This window comes from Pteronotus mesoamericanus, unplaced genomic scaffold (genome assembly GCF_021234165.1).
Source record: "Pteronotus mesoamericanus isolate MK-2021 breed Mesoamerican mustached bat unplaced genomic scaffold, CSHL_Meso_final scaffold_31, whole genome shotgun sequence".
Lineage (NCBI taxonomy): Eukaryota > Metazoa > Chordata > Mammalia > Chiroptera > Mormoopidae > Pteronotus > Pteronotus mesoamericanus.
In genome coordinates this window covers 12051734-12060286 of record NW_026555312.1, presented here as the reverse complement: position 1 = coordinate 12060286, position 8553 = coordinate 12051734, and positions in this window count along the sequence as shown.

Here is an 8553-nt window from a genome sequence, read left to right as displayed (position 1 = left end):
AATTAGCCTAAGCACAGAGCCAGGTGACCCACCAGCTTTCTGTTGGTTGACTTCTTATCTCCTCTGCTGGCTTCCCACTACTAGTCTGATCTTCTTTGTAGATGTCTGTGGTCTGCTCACTCAGCATAATGGAAAGGGCTGATCATTTCCTCCCCTAGTTAGGGATAACACAGCAGAGCCTGCAGGCACAGAACTATTAGAATGACCATTTCTTAAACACAATCGAGCCCTTTCTTTAGGGTCTTTTCCTGTTTCTCTGCTTCCCCAAGACTTCTTTGCATGTCTATGGGGATGAAAGTGGTGCCTTAGGCACTTCAGAGATCATCTGAAGGAAAGGCTAGGAGCCTTTGAAAATCCTGTTGCTCCACCCTCCACTTTGCCCAGGACTCAGGGCCTTCACAGACCTCAGTGATGTTGCTGTATTTCTCTTCCTTCATGTCTGGCTTGCTATCTGGAGTGAGTCAAGGAGCGGGGTGGAGGCTTGAAGAAGTAGCGAAGCATTTTCTTATATTGTCCTTATTTTGAGTCATAGGGAAGGGAATGAGGTTTGAAAATACCCATTATCCCCAGTAACATGGAAATGTTACATTCTGGCATGTCTGACTACCAATGAGAAGAGAGAACGGAAGCAGGGGTAATAAGGAAACACACTTCCTGTCTCTTGAGTGGTGCAGTTAGATCAACTCTGTGTTCCAGGCAGTGGGGTTTCCCACATCTTCCCTTAGCATAATCAGATATCATTGCTGCATTTTTTTTTTCTGGCTTTTGGAATCAGGAAACCGAGAGGGACAATATCTCATGTTGCCAGGTGAACCGCTGGTTTTTTTCAGGAGGCAGACATAGGAGCATTTTTGCATCTCCCGTGTATTGGTCTTTCAAGGTCCTGGAAAGAGAAAAGGGGAGTGATAAGAACTCAGACAGGGAAGCAGCCCTGGCATCCCTGGAGTGTGCCCTCCCACAGAAGGTGCCCCACGGGCAGTGCCATCAAGGAGGCCAGCTTCTCCAGATTCTGAACTTGACAGGTCCAGGGGCTGAAACAACTCCAGGATCATTATTGTTGGGAGGAACATGCACATTGAAAATGTCCAGTAGGCCAGTAGAGCTATGATACATAAGCAGTAAAGTCAAGAGGTAGAGAATTGAAGCAACCACTGCTCAGCTGATTTCTGAAACTCACTTGCAACAAAAGGGCCGACAAGAATGATTGACTACCCTGTGCCTTTCCTCCTGGCCTTGAGCTGGGGCTGCTCCCAGTGAGCCAGTTTGGGTTATTTGGGGCAGAAGAGAAGTTTTCCACTTAGTTTCAGTCTGTCTTAGTGATTCTGGTGGTGAGGGGGACAAGAGAGAATCTGGGAGAGAGGAAGAATGCTGAGGAGGAAAGGGTGCCAAGGAGATGTTTCTGACGACGGAGCAGCTGGCATTCTGCTCTCGTTGAGGTTGGCTGGCCCAGGAGGATCCTAATTACTGCACAACTGCTGCCTCTGTAATCACTGTGGCAGGAGCGGGGTGGGCCGGGAGGAGATGTGAGATGGAGCTGGTTGATGCTGAAGAGGATATTGGAATCACTGTTTTGTTACCAGCTGTCTGCTAAGGTTGAACCAGATGCCATCGAGAATAGAGCCAGCCCCTCCTGCCTCATCCCCAGGGGTGTACCGGCCCCAGCCTGCGGTCTCTCTCTGGACCCTCTGACCAGGGGGAGGGGGCATCCTTCCATGTAGGCGTGCAGGACAGCTCTTTCTATGGGAACCCAGAAGGATAATTCAGAAATATGGTCAGGGGCTTTGTGAGAGCTGGGCTGAGAAATGAACCTAGACTGAAAAACAGTGAAACAAGAGACCTTGGCAGAATTGTTTCCAAATCGAAGTAAAGAACTATGAAATTTATCATTTTCAGATGTTGTTTATATGACCCAGTTTGTTTCAAGTAATCAAGAAAAATAAAGCTGTTTTCCCCTTCCCCAGCCCTTATGCTTCATGTGAGAGATTCTCTTCCCTCCTCCCCTACTTTGGATAAATTTCCAGGTTTAAGGATGAACAGTCTCTTGGTTGGTAACACATGCAATAATACCCTTGAGGCCAACTCTCCAATGAAGTGTGAGAGTCATCTGGAGGTTTCAGCAGATTTGCAGGGAAATCCAAAGTTCATCAGGGGTGCTAGACTCAGGATGGAATGGGTATGTGTGTGGGTGAGGAGGGGGAAGCTGTGGAGAAGGATGTACATGCCCTGCTCTGATTTGTCCGTTTTTTGCATGGCTCTCAGGCAAATACCAAAGTGCCCATTTACAGAGACTTCTGATAAGATGCTGGTATGTTCTGCAAGTCACCTTTTTGTAGGGTTTTCTGGCTTCTGGTATTGAGGAAACGTCTGGAAAGAGAAAAGGCATAATGGATTTGTTGGCTGATTTTGTTTCCCTTGGAAGACAGGTGATTGGTTACAACACAGGGCTTAGTCCTGAAAGCCCACGTGCCATGTTGACACTTAGAGTGGGCTCACTGGGAGAGAAACCTTGTGGAGTCCAAGAATTTGATGACTTATTCCACTTTGTTTTTTTATTCCCCCCCTTTTTTTTTTTCAGCAGAACATCAGTTTTATTGGCCTCCAGCTCTGATGCATTACACAATTCCAGCATTCCGAATATATTGTACCTTTGAGTACCCATGTGTGAAGTAAGTCCCTCTCACAGGATTTTCAAGATTTGTCTCTAGATCATGGCTCCTTTTTGGTTGCTACACAAGAGAGTAGGACAATATTAAGGGTGGTGAAGTTGGGAGGCTGAAAGGTTCACATCCTAGTTCTTTGTATAAAAAGCCAGTACAAAATAAATCTGGCTTTTAGGGCATGAGCTTTTGTTCTCTAGGCTTTGTTTATTCCCTCCAAAACCTTTTAGCTTGATTTATGAGTCTGAATGTGATTCTAATAACCATTCCCCTCAGAAAGCATATCTCACACGTTGTCATGAGAGATTGCAATTTCACCATGAACTCTTAGTTGAACCTTTAACTGAGATCATTTGACAGAAAATATGACCTGAGTTTCCACAGTTCTGGGAATATTGTAATAGGTCCCAGTCTTTGACGTTGCCAGTAGCTGTAAGGAAGGATTTGGGATTTGACAGGGAGGTAAAATTAGGATTGTATAAGCGTAGAACTACTAATTTTTGATATTGTCATTGCCATAACATTTTCCATATGTTCCAACTTGAAAAGGCATAGAATAATTAGAATGGTGTTATACTTAGACAAATCATATATCTGGTAAGATATAATACCCAGAACATATAGAACCGTAAAACTCAACAACAACCAACTAAACAACCCAATTCAAAAATGGGCGAAGGACTTGAACAGGCATTTCTCCAAGAAGTTATACAAATGGTCAATAGCACATGAAGAGATACCCAACATCACTAATCACAGGGAAATGCAAAATCAAAACTACAGTGAGATACTATCTCACCCCCTTTATGATGGCTACTGGCAACAAAAACAAAAATAACAAGCGCTGGCTAGGATATGGTGACATTGGAAAACTTGCACAATATTGGTGGGAATATGAATTGGTATAGCTGCTGTGGAAAGCAGTATGATGATGCCTTAAAAAAAATCAAAAACAAGACTACCATATGATCCAGCAATTCCACCTCTGGATAAGTACTTCCAAAATTGAAAGCAAGGTCTCCAAGAGATAGTTGTATACCCATGTTCATAGCAGCAGTATTCACAATAGCTAAAACATGGAAGCAACCCAGAGTCAACTGACAGATGAACTGATAAACAAAATATGGTACTGTGTAGACAGTGAAATGTTATTCAGACTTAAAAAGAAAATTTTGACATATACTACAACATGGATGAACCTCAAGGACATTATGCTAGATGAAATAAGGCAGTTGCTAAAGGAAAAATGCTTTATGATTACGCTTATATAAGGTATTTAGAGTACATAAAATCATCAAGACAGAGTAGAATAGTGGTTGCCGGGGGCTGGAGGTGGGGAGGGAGAAATGGGAAGTTATTATTTAAGGGGTATAGAGTTTCAGTTTTACAAGATGAAGGAGTTATGGAGATGGATGGCGGTGGTTGCACAGCCTCATGAATGCATTTAATATCACTGAAATACACACTTATAAATGGTTAAGATGATAAATTTCATTGTGCATTTTTTACCACAATAAAAAAATTGGAAAAAAGTTATGTGATTACTTACTATGTCACCCTCTGGACTCTAATTGGTTTTGTTCACGCATTTTAAACGGGCATATATACTTTTTTATTGTAGTTTATCAAGCAGTTGACTTAACATTGTGTTAACTTAGGATTTATAAAAACCTAAGTGATGGATGATAGGTGAAGTTATGTAAATTAGTGTGTATTTAAGGGATTAATACATAGACATTATTAATTATGGTTACAAGTGGACAAATGCTCAATATATAATATTGAGTACCAAGATCAGAACACAAAAGTATGTACTGTGGTGATTTCATATCTGTAAAAATACACAGAGAAAATAAACCTTTAGCAAATATAACAAAATGTAAACAGTGGTTATCTGTTGATACTGAGTTTGTAGGTAATTTTTCTTTTCTGTAAAATACTTTTTACAACAAACATACTATTTCTATAATTAGAAAAATATTTATATAATGAAAATTAGTCATAATATTGATATTTTATATTTAGGTAACACTCTATATGTGTCTCTTTTATACCTGATCATAGGGTTGACTGAATATTCCTGAAAAAATTTGGGAATCAGGCTCCTCATTAGGAATATACTGATATTATGAAATAGTTTCTACAGATAACTAAGATCTGTTTTAACAATATTTTGACTTCCAGTACCTTTCATAGGCACATAATCTACCATGAATTGGTGGCTTGCCAGCTGGGGCAATACAGCTTAACAAATGAGGTTTATAAGCCTTTCTTCAGTTCACCTTGGTAACATTTTCTTACCGAGATGTAAATACCATAGCTAATGGAATGGTGATATTAATTAGCTTTGGGAAGTATGTTGGGAGATAAGAAGGAAGAGTTACTAGAATTATCACTGGCTATGATGCAGGTAAAAGGAAGGTAGAAAGGAAGGTAATGTTCTTTTCTTCATCCTTTGAGATGGTAGGTAATATTAGCTGGATCATATGTGTAGAGGAGGAAAACTTTTGCTTTTGCTTAAAGAGCTGGCCACATAATTTCTTTTATGGGAAGGTTCCATTTTTTGGTTTGATATCTCAGCTGATAATTTTGGTTGGGGAAAGAGAGCTCTTATGCACACAAGGTATGAGTGAGAGAAGTCTTAGCCGAATGATGCTGAATGAGAATTGAATAGGACATTTGAAATGTACGGGCAAGTGAAGAGGAAAGGAGAGAGAAGGAGCAGGAGGTTAAATGTGTGTGTGTGTTTGCGTGCACATGGGTTTAGTCATGGAGAGAGTCTTAACGGAAGGCAATAAAAATTCTGCAGGGGTGATGGAGTAAAGGTGGTGTATGATAGCCACAGAAATTTTAAAAGGAGGAACAGAATTCTCTTTTCTGCTGATCTGTGCTATATTGTATATAACCATCCCACCTCCTCAGTGGACATTACCTTGAATTTTCAGTGAAGAATTTATTACATGCCTTGGCCATGTGTGAGTAGTTCTTTTGGAAAATCAGGAAGTAAGGGTTATATTTCATGAATGGATTGATATAAAAAGGAGAGAAGGAAATGACTGCAAGAAGAGAATTGGAACCAAAAATGTCAATGTAAAACAAAGTCTCCCAAGAATCCCCAGAAATATTGAGAGCCATGCTGGGCTCCCAGGTGAAGTTAGAATGAGATTTGTGATCAGAATTTCAAAGGCAGTGTCACCCCAGTTGATGTCTGGGTTACAGATACACTTTTACAGAAGTAGATATATTTAATACATTATCATCACCCGAGGATATATTTATTAATTTTAGAGAGAGAGAAAGGGAAAGAGAGAGAGAGAAGCATTGATGAGAAAGAGAAACATTGATTGATTACTTCCTGCATGGGCCTCGACTGAACCCAGAACCTAAGTATGTGCCCTGACGAGGAATTGAATCCACGACCTTTTGGTTTACGGGATGACACTCCAACCAGCTGAAGCACACCAGCCAGAATGAGGCAGATATTTAATAGTCAACACTTCAGATTGATTGAGTAATTGATTTTTGGCTAACCAAATGCCCAGCCCTGGAAAAGGCTCAGTCTAAAGTTTGGGTTTATATCAGTTCACAGGTTTAGACTTTCCCTGCTTGTTCTAAGTAATACAATTTGTAACTGAGATTTGCAATCGTCAATTATCTCTTCTCCTGCCAATATTTAAAAAATATAGGCATGGGGAGAAAATAACCATAAAGACATTTAATCAGCTATAAGAATGGGGTTTATTTCCCCCTGCTGGGTTATGTTTTCCAAAAAAGTCTTCAGAGAGTTTAAGCTGATTAATATTTTTCATGTCAAAACCACATAATCACAATTTATCCCATTAGTATGCCCATAGTCTTACAGCACAGGACAGAGCAATCAATTTGTCACTAAAATTTCATTTATTTATTATCCAAACAAATGAAAGAGCAGGATTGGAAGCTATGTCGATGCTATTAGTAGTGATTTTTGGGGGCTCTTATGTTCTTTTAGTAATTGAAGTGTTGGATCCTGGATATCTGTGCTTGTGAGAGCCAAGTCCCTGAGTAGTACAACGGAGCACGTCCTGACTATCAGCTACGAATCAAGGCATTTAAAAGTGAGAGTGAGAGAATGGACAGTTCAGTTTCTTATTCATAAGTTTAGAGGACTCTTTTCTAGATGCCTTTTCTCCTTTCCACTCTGTTTTTTATTAGATGATCTCATTTTATTGGGACCAACAAGGAAAAATGAGTACAGAGAGAGTTATCTGGGCTTAAACATTTGCATTTATAGAAGTGCAATTTCAGGTTGAAATATTATAAGAGAAACCAAATATGGCATATGAAAAAAGTGATTGAAAGTTAGAGATTTGGCTTTTACTTTGTATTTTATTTCTTACAAACTCTGGGATGTTGGTCAAGACACTTAGGTTTTCAGCTCCTCATTCTCTGATCTGGGTGGAGAGAGTGGTTCAGGTCCTGCCTGAAGACACAGGATTGAAATGGATGCCACCTGCCCGCCCTAGTTCTCTGCAGCACTTTCCCTCTGTAGCCCTGGTTTTCTTCATAGAGATTATCCCCACCTGATATTTTAGTATCTATATTTATCTTTTTTATTTTCTGTTCATCCAGATAGAAAGTAAGCTCCATGAAAACATAGTTCTCTCTGCGTTATTGCCAGTGCTAGGGTAGAGACTGGCATACAGTGTATGATTAGTAAGTGTTTGTTAAGACGAATCCTAGCTGCAAGACCTAGGATATAAATTAGAACCTGAGGCAAGGTGGTGGCTAAGCTCTGTTGTAAAGATGCCACCATTCAAATCTCACCACTTTCTGGCTGTGTGACCTTGGGTGTGTTAATTAGCTGTTCGGGGCTTTAATTTTGCCTTTTTCATGACTAAAATGCACCTAACAATAGCACGTAAATCTGAGTTCTTATGAGAGTAAATACAATAATTCATGTAATCAGCACAGGGTCTGAGTTCACTGTCACTTGCTGCTATGAGTGTCTAGATTCATAAAGCATGGACTCAGCTTCCCCAAGCCAGAGGGAAAAAATCTAGATGATGTCACAGGCAAGACTTACAGTGACAAAGGTTTGTTATTTTCTCATAACAAATGCTATCTACATGATCTCATAATAAATGCTACAAAAACTGGTAGTTCCTGTTTTGAAGTGTAGGTATGTTTGTACTTTTGATGAGGGAGGAATAGAGTCTGAATAAAGATTCTCTCACGAGAAGACCTCTTGTAGCTCTCTTACTGCCTTAGCGCATGGTTAAAGTGACGGGACGGTGGCGGGCCAGGCTGCGGTGCTTGCCCGTGGGCTGAGAGGAACCCAGATGGTTTCTTTTCAGGCAGAAGTGAGGGCAGTGGTATTGCTGGGGCCACAGGCTAATTCAGGGAGAGGACAAAGTCAGGTGGCCCAGAGCTTGTGTGGGACTTTGCAGGCTGGAGTTGTGCCTCTGTTCAGACCCCAGCCTATTTCCCTGCTGCCTTAGATCCGTGAAAAACCTGATTGCAGAAGGAGAGTAGGGATGAGGAATGGGAAAGGAGGGAGGCTAACATTTACTTAGCACCATCTATTTTTCAGGCACTGTTAATAATTTTAAAAGTTTTCTAGTCTATAATAACCTTTGGAATATTCATTTTGCTTATTTATAGATAAAGGCCTGAGGCTGAGGAAGGTTAAAAACTCACTTGGCATCAATAGCAAGTAAAGGATGGTTCAGAAGTTTGAATTCAGACCCCAGACACTGTGTATTTCAGGAGGGCTTTCTGATGGCCAGAGTAAGAGTCAGGGTCCCGGTGGCTCAGCACTTGGATCTAAGCAACCCTTGTGGAGCACTAGCAGCCAAAGGGGCCATTCAGCCCACAGCCTTCTCAAGTGGCTTTTACATGTTGCTACCCAGCTCAG